This window comes from Cupressus sempervirens, chromosome 7 (genome assembly GCF_028749045.1).
Source record: "Cupressus sempervirens isolate cs-2001-9-10 chromosome 7, ASM2874904v1, whole genome shotgun sequence".
Taxonomy (NCBI): Eukaryota; Viridiplantae; Streptophyta; class Pinopsida; order Cupressales; family Cupressaceae; genus Cupressus; species Cupressus sempervirens.
This window is the reverse complement of record NC_143124.1, coordinates 263780212-263791140: the sequence shown is the minus strand read 5'-3', so window position 1 is coordinate 263791140 and position 10929 is coordinate 263780212.

The window sequence follows — 10929 nt, the reverse complement described above, 5'->3', positions numbered from 1 at the left end:
GTGGGTATCATTCCCACCCCAATTTTACTTTCTATTTGGAAGGTTTCTGGGTCACCAAATCACTATGTACATGTGTTATGAATGTTTGATCTCTCATTTTTGTAGTAGATTAGATGAATGAATGGTGAATAGCATATATGGTTAAAATGTTGAAAATGTTTTAAAGTTTTGAAGTTACTCATTCACCCCTCCCCTCTTAGTAACCTATCATATCTTGAATATTTCCAACACATAGAACATTTTGGAAATGAAGATTATAGGAGATAGGAAAAACAATAATATTTGGCTAGGCTAGAGTAAGTATGTTGGTACTATTCAGAGAAGATTTGATATGCCAAATTCTACATGATTAAGTGTTCCTATTACTATGGAAGCAAAGCTTTCTATCCCATAGTGTCCTACATCACCATTGGAGATGGAACATTAGTTGAGTACCATACCAAAGTGGTATTAGAAGTTTGATGTATGCTATGGTCTATAAATTATACGACATTGCCCAAGCAATGAGAGTAATTTCCCATTACATGTCTAATCTAGGAAGAGCACATTGGAATATAGTAGAAAGATTTTTAGATTATTGTGGGGTACATCAAAGTACTCTATATATTTTCATGGAAATAGGGTATAATGACAACTTATACTTATAGTTAGAGTGAAATCTACCTAGTGCGGAACCCAACATTTCATTCTAGAACCAAGAAGATTGATGTACAATATCTTTTTGTGAGTAATATGGTCAAGGATGAAAAGGTGAAGCTGGAGAAGGTAGAAACTTTGGAAAACATTTCTTCATTGCATTAGCTAAGATGCTAAGCATAGAGAAGTTTAGATGGTGCTCAGAGTCTATGGGCCTCTTGACCCCTAGCAATTAAGTCCATGATACTTTGGACCCCCTGACTCTTGTAAGATGTTCAACAAGTGGGAGAATGTTGAGAAACACATGTCTCAACATTGCAAGGTTTCTCTGGAAAATTCTAGAGTTTATTTGTGGTAGTTTTCCACACGTTTATTTGTTGGAAAAAGGTGTATGAGCTGTTCAAAATGTTCTTTGTTCCTAATATAATATAGTTTTTCTATTTTTAGAGTATAAACAACTCATTACATGAATTTTATGACGGTCTAAATGATTGGATAAAATTATGGATGCAAATACAAATGTTAAGAATGGGTAACACATGACATCAATTTTTCCCCATGGTTTTGTAAAACCACAAGTGGTTTCCAAGTTGTAAAATCACTATATAAGGAGGGCTTTGGGAGGAGTTTGATCATTTAGTTATGTTTGCAAGACTAGATGCTAGAAGGTCTCTCTCCAAGATTGATTTATGGTGATGTGCTCCTATAAGAACTTCCATTGCAAGTGTATTGCAATCGTCCTGATTCGATAATACTTTATGTGGGTTTTGGAGGGTGGGGTTTTCCTCTCAAAAGGGTTTCCCCATAGTAATAATTTTGTTATGTTCTTATTGTGATGTTTCATTTATTCATGTTTATTTCTCACTTGAAATATCTATAATAGTTAGTTGAATTTTTATAATCATCCTCTCAATATTAGTATATGAAGTGATTCCATGTACCTTTGCTTCCTTACAAGAGTAGTGAAGTTGAAATATCTATACACAAAAATCCACTTAGGGGATACACATTTTTTTGGCTCATTGAATCGTTTTTCTTGTTCAAAGAGGACTTTTATGATTTATTATAGTGTTTCTTAATTCATCAATGGAGTTCATTTTTTTTAACATTTTCTTCTAAGTTTTCACAAGTCTCCCTCGAAATCTCAAGTTTAGGGTCTAATTCCATATTTTGAGGAGATTATTTGGATATTTTGAGTACAAATTCTTATTAAAAAATTAAATCTTTTCTTAAATCAATTAATTTTTTTCCCAAGATCAAAACTCTGCAAGCTTTACATGCTTCATAGTAGCCTACAAATATTCCCCTTTTCCTCAAGGTTATAATTTGGATCTATTTTCTTTGAGTATATGAATATAGATAGAAAGATCAAAGATTCTTATGTTTATTATAACAAGTTTTACTTTTGAGAATTTTTTTTAGATGTTTTATTATCGAGAATGGAGTGAGGATAAGTATTTTGAATATAGGCAATAGAGTTGGTATCTTCATCCTATAGAGAAGTGTTAAGGATTTTTTCATGTAAAAATTCTTTGAGTCCTTGTACAAATTTTCTTTTCTCCCTTTTGGATACCTTGGTTTGTTGAGGATTATAAGGAATAATAAAATCCCTCTTAATCCTATCATTATTATTGAAAATTTTAAAATTATAAAAGAATATATATCCAAGATTCCCTAGAATACTCATCTAAAGAAATAAAAAAATATAAAAAACCTACTAGGGAGCTTACTATCATTTCTCCACATAAGTCTAAATGACTAATCTCTAATACATCTTTATATTTATTTTCTCTATAATGAATTATATTTTTGATATTCTTTCTCAAGCAATACTCGTTGGAGGACACTTCATACTCTTCTTTAAATTTAGGTAACCTTGTTACTATTTTTTTCATGGAGGTTAGAGCACAATGATAAAGATTCCCTAATCTTGTTTACAAAGTTTTTCATGAATTGGAGAGTTCTTGAGAAGGTAAAGCGTTAACTTGTATAAATATCCACATCATACTCCTATAATGTAAAATTTCTTGATTTTTGAATTTTTAGCCCACTTTATGCTAAGATGGAAACAATATTTCATTTGGTGCGAGGTAGAAATGATATGATTATTAGTTGGAGACATATGCTTGAATTTACTTGTATATAGGAGGTTTTAGTTCCTTTCGAGTGATAATTAGAATAATCCCCAATGATGATTTTCTCATATGAATCTTCTATAAGTTGATCAAGGTATTCTTTAATTTTGCTATGTGGCAACATACTCAACAATCTATAAAACCAAGTTTGTAGATTGTTGGTTACTTGTCTTGAAGGGGATGAATAAAACACAAAAGTATTTCTTAGTCCTTATCTGAGTTTACTCTATTTATGTTGGCATTGGAAGCTTTAGATTTTGACCTATAAGGGCATCTCTTTGCAAGATACCCAAATTTGTCAAATTAAAAATGTTGTACTTTATATAGTTCCCTCTTTATCTTAAAGGGTTACTTTCCACTTATGCCTCTTCCTTTCTTCCTCTTTAAGTTATTTTTCTTTCTCTTCTCATCTACATGAGTATTTAGAACTTTCATATCATCATTTTGAGAGTCCAAGCCAATCCCTTTAGCTATAAGTCTAAAATCTTCTTGTATGCAATAATTTTTCAAATGATTAAACCTAGGAAGTTTAGATCATCCACTTCTTTCTTGAATTAAGGATTCCTAGGTTATAGGGAGAAAATTGAGAGCTAGCATTCTTAATTCTTTATTCTCAATTATATGACCAATGATAGATAGTTGATCTCTAAACTTTGTTATTGTTATGAAATACAAGATGCAATAGTTTCCCCTTTGCTTGTCTTCACATGATGTAGTTGTTATTTTAGGGCAAGGTCCCTACTACTATTATTTATCCTGTACATATTCTATTGGAATGCAAAGATGTCATATACAATATTCTATTTTGATATAACAAGAACTATATGATTTTTCAATAGCATCTACTACAATTTTCATGACCTTTTGAAATTGTTTTTCACCCATTAATATTTTTAACTCTCTTCATAGATGGAGTACTCATTTTCCACAAAGGATTCTAATCCATGTTCTTTTAGGGTGATTATTATTCTAAATTTTATGCTACTTCAATTTGCCCTTCAAATCTAATTTCATTCTCCATTTTATATATTTACAAAATTTGATAGATTCTAAGTCTCAGATCTAATACCATGATAAATTTATATCAAATTTGAATCAAAGGAATTTTAAATTTATTTTGAAAAGTTTCCTTAGCTATAATATCTCTAATATTTCCAACAATATTATGTCTATAAAATTATGACAAAAGATCAAATGAGACTTCAGTAAGTATATTTATTTTATTCACTTGAATAAGTATTTTTTGTTGTATCATATATCCACACAATAGAATTGTGCTTTCCAACATTAAAATTGATTTAAATATATATGATGCACATCAAACATGTCTCATGTAGAGACATATCCCTGGGTGCACATAGTCTACATAGTCCACTAGGAGGGACATGCGTCTACATGAGGCATGTCCTACCTAACTAGGGGTCACGCTTCATAACAAACATGATCTGCAGAAAATTGCACATTAACGTGATGTCAATGAAGGTGTCATTTCATTATATTATCATTGTTGTAATTGCAGTCCAATAATCAATACATTGAGACATGATTAAACATTGATTAATGTGATGTCAATGAAGGTGTCATTTCATTATATTATCATTGTTGTAATTGCAGTCCAATAATCAATACATTGAGACATGATTAAACATTGATTAGTTTTGTTCTATCAAAATATGAACCTTAATATGCATCAATAACTGTCATCAAGTTAGCAATAAGCAATCCTCAACATAGTTAGGAATAACCAATCGTTAACATAGTTTTCTGCGATAATAACTGTCATCAAGCTAGCAAAGATCATGGTACATCACATTGGAACCGAGTATTTTAATCTGAAATATCATTCATTTTACTCAACGAAAAAAGTTGAATCGAAACACATCAGTATACAATTTCCACTACCAGATATCATTGGGATCAAATTGCAATTCCTCTCAGCGCCAACAGGGACCGTGTGGATGGCTGATGGTTATGAAAGAGAAGTTATGTTTTAGTTTTTAATGGATGGCTGATGTCTGACGCTTGTGAAAGAAAATAGTTTGTGAGTTCATAGCTCTCATGACATGTAAATTATCTTATTATAAGACACTGAAAGTGAATATTCTAAGAATCTGACAATTCCAGCCATGCAATTTGAGACTGGCCAGAATCATTAAAAACCAATAAAGCAGAAAGCAACATTAATATAATTCTCCTCTGTTCTGGAAGAGCTTGCAAGACACACACAAAAATATAATCATATGCCATAGAATCATATGTTTAAGCAACGTTATATTAAACTTCTTCAAAGAAAGCCCCAAAAATATGTTTGAACTTCATGAAAAGAGTAAATTGTTAGAATTTTCTCCAGCAATGACCACCTAGTTGCTGTTTTGAGATTAATTTATCCTTCTGCGAAGTACATCATTTAGAGCATTAGTATAATACTTTGGAATATCAAATTTAATGGAGGAAAATAAGTACGATTAAAAGGGGTAAATTTTTTATTGAATACTAAAGAGAGCAGAACAACACAAGAAGCAAAGGGAACTACAAAGCTTTATGGTGATGTACTGAAATTTATCCTATCCTCTCCCACTGTGTATAATAATAGTAAGGTATTGGTAGTTGACCGTCAAGTGCGCAAATAATCAAATAGCTGCTGGGGAAAAAAATATAGTTTCTGGCCAACAGAGATATAAAGAAGTATAAACTATAATCAGCTTTTTAAAACCATATTAAAATATACAAAAGGCGGCTGTAGAATTTACTTCTTGTCTAAAATATCACTTGGAAAGATACTGTGAATCTGCACAACCGCTTTGAGCCGGTAATTTCTTTCAAAACTGTTGATTAAAATATTAAATGAATATCATTGCGCTGTTTTATGTTTTTATTAACCGACAACAAATGCATCGCACACTCTCCTAATATTTTTATTTTTATTTTCCAAAACTGAATATACCTTCTGTACTATTTGATATTATATTATTCAACTGCATGTTCATCGGAGCTTCTTTGTTTGAAGAATCTTTATTAATCTTTATTTTAACCTTTCAGTTCGCCATTTCAAAGTCTAAGTCTAACCTTTATCTGAGAATTTCTAAAAATAGGGTAGCTACTCTGTACATCGATAGTAGTACTAGATACTATGCTCCCATATTTGCACAACAGAAGGAATCTCAAGACCAGGAAACTTCTTTAATTTATTGTTATAAAAGTTCATGAAGTTGATGTCCTTTTTCACTGCCGAATTGGAGATTCTCAGTTTTGCTTTTGCTTTTATGAGCTTTATACAATAGGTTACAGGTAGATTCTTATATAAACCTATCTCTCCAAAACACTAGGTTTTGGATAATAATTGGCTCACTTTGAATGGAACGGGACAGTTGATGTCAGGTCTAGAATTTGATGGTCTGTTTTTGCACTTTTGAACTGTATGACATATAAAATTAGACAATATGAATTGATAGCGAAATCTAGAGAACTGTTAAAAATATAACAAATAAATTTATTAATAAACTTAATATTTTATATATATATATATATATATGATTTAGATATTATGATTGCATATTCATATTAATTTAGAAATTTATTGAAATCGAATATAGTAAATTTTATAAGCTCATTTTTAGTAATTTAAAACAATATATATGTATTTTTTTATTTTTTTATATAATTATATTAATTTAAAATTTTATTAAGGTAAACATGTGAACTTAAGAAACTTCTTTTTTATTTGAGACTTTTGTATATATTACTAATTTATAATTAATTTATAATTATAAGTTATTCATAGAGAATTTTGAATATTGACAATCATTTATTTTCTTAAAATGTAAAATCAAATGTATGAAAATAAATTAGCCATCATTGAAAAATCAATATGACATGTAGTGCTCATCAAAGACTTGGTTGATGTGGTTAATATTTAATGATTATTGTTATCTTTTAATAAATTTTTGATTACTAGTCAGATTTATATTTTCTTCATTGTATCTTATGTTCACATGTGATCTGACAATAATTAATAGTAATGATTTTTTTTCTATGTTTTATTTTTATCAAATTAGAATATAAACTTTTGTCTTATTTCTATCTGAACATTGGTCAAATGTGGACAAATTTCTATATAAGAGCAACAATTTTTACAAACTTATATAAAACTAACAATTTTCTAGTAGAAAGCAAAGCTCCCACATATAAGCCTATCAGCTTAAATTATGTCATTGGAAAGTAAATTCTCTGAATTTGTTTGAAAAGGTTATGTAATATTTAAATGTCAACTTAATAGAATAAAGGACTATAGTTGTTCACTACCATACTAATATTAATAAAAAATGAAAAGTAACATTCCAAGATCCTTAGTCCTTGAGAATATTCAAAAAATTTATTTGCATTTATCAAACATTTCTTAAATTTATGAAATTAGAATTTCCTCTAATATTTCATATTATACTTTTATAAAGCATTTCTACTTTTTATATCTAATTGTTTACAATGTTCTCAAATAAATTGAAGTGTTTTTTTTAGATGTTAGGAATTGTCACTTTTTATTATTATTAAATTTCATATTTTATTGTTGTTGTTGTTGTTAATGTTGTTCTCATTCTTTTTATTATCATCAATATACCATTGTAATTGCTTGTACTTAACTAGTGATTAATCATTTCTATTACCGCCAATTAGATGTAAGTAAAATTCGTTTTAATTTGAAATTTTGATTTTTGTAATATTTATTTCTGAAATTTTTATTTTGTACAATTGTTAAAATGATTAGCAAAGATCAAAACTTCTACATTTTTACTTAGTGTCAAAAATGATTATATTTTTAAATGAGTAATATTTTATATAAAATAAATAGTATTATTTTTTACAAAATGTATTTTCCTTCACAGAAATTAACTATAAATATTTTTATGTTAAAATATATTATTTTCAAATATTAAAATATTAAAAAATGATAATATTATAATCTTTTAAAATTTAAGGTTAGAATTTATTTTGCAAGGGTTTCATCTAGGAATGTTATCATATTATTCAATATTAAAATATTAATCAGGTACTAAATGAGTAAACTATTGGGAGCTTAGCTAGAGGGTGTCAAAATATGACAATTCCAAAATCAATGCCAGACACAACATGGTGTGGTGACCCCACCCCCTGCTTCATGGATGAAGATAAACTTTGATTGCTATGCCCTTGAGGAAAGAACTAGAGTGGGTTGGGTTATCCATGATGGAATTGGTGCTAGTTTGTGGTGACTAATTAGGGAGGTACTATACATACTTCATAAATTCTTTATAAAAAAAATTGTGCTATTATTTGCTAATTGGCTATTATTTATTTACCAATTTATGGTCAACATGTTGTAACTAATTTTAACCCTATAGCGGCAAATGTAGTTGTATAAAAGGGCTTACGGTTAGGGATTATTTCATTGTAGGTGATGCAAAAATTATTTTTTGTGATGGTATAGAGTTGTAAGGGATTATAGATTATAATCAAGTTTTAATCACTTGATCATAATATCATTGGACTTGGTATTTGGTGGATGTGGCCCAGGGATTGGGTGAACCATGTTAAATCTTGGTGTCTTATGTTCTCTTCTGTATCATCTATTATTTTTTGATATTATTTGTATTTGCATGTAATTATTATTTATTTCTGATTTTTAATCCTAATAATGGGAAGGCTTTTTGTTACCTATATGGGAAGCATGTTATACATAGATAATACCAAAGGGGGAGGGGTGAATTAGTATTCTAAAATTTTTTTCCTATGGCTAGATATTATTAATTACTTTGAAATATGCGTATGAGAGTAAACCAAAAATTCTGATTAGTAAATAAAACCATACACAAAGAGAACTCATAACACCATATTTAGTTAACTATTGGAACCCCGACCAAGGGAAAACCTTGGTGGGGATGTTACCCACAAAATGACCCAGTAAATAAAAGAATCATGTTAAGGATATTGACCCTATTAGGAGCCTATGAATTACATAAAGTGTCTCAATCCTTATTAGAGGACTAGACCCTATTAAAGTCTTCAAACCTATTAGGACTTACCTCAACCATATTAGGAGTTGATAATGCAATTAGAATTACATACAAGAAGGTCCCACCACCCTAACATGAAATTATACAATATAGTGCCTTTATACAAAATGAGATAGATACAAATACCTCTTTATTTTTTATTGATGTGCTTTACATAACTTTGATCCGAAATTAGGATTTGCATCATACAACTATCATACAAGTTTGCATGTCAAATAAATAGTTCACATACTCATCATATACTTCATATGTAATAACTCTTTACTTGTACTCTTTTCTTTCACAAAAACTCTTTTGCAATCGGCATGAAGTAACCACATGTTATACTAACTTAGGGAAAACATCTAGGTGTCATCCCTACATAAATAAGTAATTATTTGATGACCAAAATAATTCCTTAATAATTTATTCCTCTATTTTTATTGTACTGTGTTATGTTGTGCATATTGCCTTTGCCTATAACTTTGTCTATATTGTCCATACTAATTTACACACTTAGGTACATCATCATGAAACTCTATTATACATAGCCATTAATTTTGCATGTACCAAATATATAGGTAGCCTTGGCAATAGAAAAAATCATCTCTACACTGCTAATGAAACTGTCTAACACTTAGACAACTTTCTATATTTGACTAATGGTATTGAGCTGTAAGGGAATACATATGCACTTTGATATAGATTACACACCCAAATTAATAAAGAACACTTTTTCTTTTACAGTTAATCTTTTACAATGCATGCTTTTTGAACTTGAAAAAGCTAAAACAAGAAATAGTGTTTAAGAGGATAGAAAAAAATCATTTTTCAAGAATACTTCATTTCTATTTTCAATAATAAGCTTAACAATATAATGAATACTTAATCCCATTAAGTAATATATCCTATAAGACTTGGAGTCCATTAATTTTTGTGAGAGCAACATTGATCCAAGATCTTTCCTTTTACATGTTAATATATCCCAAGAAAATATCAGATCAGTTATTTAATAAATAGAACAATGAGAATCTGTAATCACATTGTTTTACTTGATAGTAGAGAGTTAATGATGTCCTACTCTAGGACTATGGCCTTCTTGATAACTCATCTTGGGTGATTTTTTTGGACCATCATTATAATTTCCCTTTAAAGTGACATTCCTTTCCATGTGAAATCTTCATAGTTTTCTATCTCTCTTAGATTATCATTGGAGACCACATAAGAAGTGATTGTAGTGAGGGCTGGTGAAGGTATTAGGGTTTCTAGATAGGGTTCATTAATTCTGTGAGATTCACAAACTATAGTAGCACAAGAAAGTAGACAAAAATAAACAATTAAAGCAAGACCAAGTTTCGTCTTAAAATATGAAAGGAGAAACTCAAACTAGATGTATTAGAAAGGATAGAAAAGATAGCAGTGGGATGATCAAAATAGCTAAAGAAGAAGAAGTAGTTGTATTTCTCTATCATGGGGGTGGTATATATAGACCTAATTGGCATAAAAAGGCATCTCATTAGACTAGCATCCACACATGCGAGGAACATATTTTATTATGAATGAAAAAATATGGAGTTCTATTTGGCCACATCTCTTAAATGTCATTATATAATATAAAGGTTGTGTTCTTACAATATCAAGGTGAATGGTCAAGACTCATGAGTTTACATGCATCTTTGTAAAGTCTATATAAATGATAAAATGTTTTCCATACTAATGTGAGAGTAGCTAAATTTTATTTAAAATATGAGAAACAAAAACAATGTTACAAAAAGTAAAACTACTTGAAAATTTTGTTAAGAATCCAATTTTGGAATAATTAATCATATTTTTTACATAGAACACATGCGTCCCACTCCCTCACAAAAAAATTTATTATTTGTTAAATGAAAAAAATGTATAATATATGTACTACTTGGTATTATATTATTTAGTCACATGTTAGTTAATCATGCTCCAAATAATGGAAAATGAAAATATTGTATTGAAAGCCCAAAAACTGTGATGAATTCAACTTCACAATTTGAAATTTCACTCAACAAAAGAAGATGCCAAGTAACAATTTTTCTCTACACAAGAGGGTGTCAAGTGAAGGGCAAGTGTTCTCGAGTAACCTAGCACATGAAGGAGCT